This window comes from Hyla sarda, chromosome 8 (genome assembly GCF_029499605.1).
Source record: "Hyla sarda isolate aHylSar1 chromosome 8, aHylSar1.hap1, whole genome shotgun sequence".
In the NCBI taxonomy this organism is placed as follows: Eukaryota; Metazoa; Chordata; class Amphibia; order Anura; family Hylidae; genus Hyla; species Hyla sarda.
In genome coordinates, this window is record NC_079196.1 from 79,877,108 (window position 1) to 79,877,941 (window position 834).

Genomic DNA, 834 nt, shown 5'->3' on the forward strand with positions numbered 1-834 from the left:
GGAGGACAGGAGGGCACAGCTCTTAGGCTATAGTCAGCTGCTCAGCTTCTTGTGTAGAGGAGCTGACACTTCTTCAGGTGCCTGGGGTGATGCCTCTTGTTCTCTCCTTCTCTTTCCTTCTGTTCAGGCTTCTTTCCTTGACTAACTTTGTCCTTTTCTTTCCTTTGGCTTTTGTGTCGTCTTCTCTTTGTCTTCTGATACTTCTCTCCTCCTTAGGTCCGATGTTGTCTTCTTCTTGAGTGTCAGGTGTATGGGGCTGAGGTGACAATGGTTCCCTGAGTGACTTGGATCCTCCTCCTGTGGAGTCTTCCCTCACCCTCGGTGTATTGTGTGTGGTGTCCTCCACCTGTGTGTCATGGGGTCCCCTGGTCTTCAGGGTGACATGTCTGGGTGACCTGTGTGCTGTGGATTCTCCTCTCTCTCTCTCTCCCGGGTCTCAGCAGCTACAAACTGCGCTCCTATTTCCCATTCACATATTGCTACATTTTAGAACCTTCCCTCGGTCACATGTGCCTGTTCTTGTATTGTGATTGGCTGGCGGTGTCCCCAGACCTAACCCATCACACACCCCTCGCAGAGTGTCAGGATGAAGTGCAATCGTATACATGTCCCCGTGTAAGAGACACTGTCACCCCAGCCCTATGTGCCCCATGTATGTCCTATAGGAAATAAACTGCCCAGGATCTGCTCCATTATGGACACCAGTGTCATTGCTGGGACCATTGTACTTTGTGTTTTTAGGACAATCTGCTTGATATACGTGAGTGAATGGTTTGTGATCAGGACTTATTACAGATGGGCATTGCTTTTATTATTCCTAATATTTATGACAAA

The 834-nt window shown here is 48.6% G+C and overlaps 1 protein-coding gene across 1 annotated transcript in view; it reads right to left on the reverse strand.

Moving 5' to 3' along the window:
• GBX2 (gastrulation brain homeobox 2) overlaps positions 1-592 on the reverse strand; it is a 4,606-nt gene extending 4,014 nt beyond the window's left edge. The window contains exon 1 of the mRNA XM_056535718.1: positions 1-592. This exon is cut by the window's left edge and continues 662 nt beyond it. The gene's annotated coding sequence lies outside the window, so the exon portion shown is untranslated.
• Between the last annotated feature and the right edge of the window lie 242 nt (positions 593-834).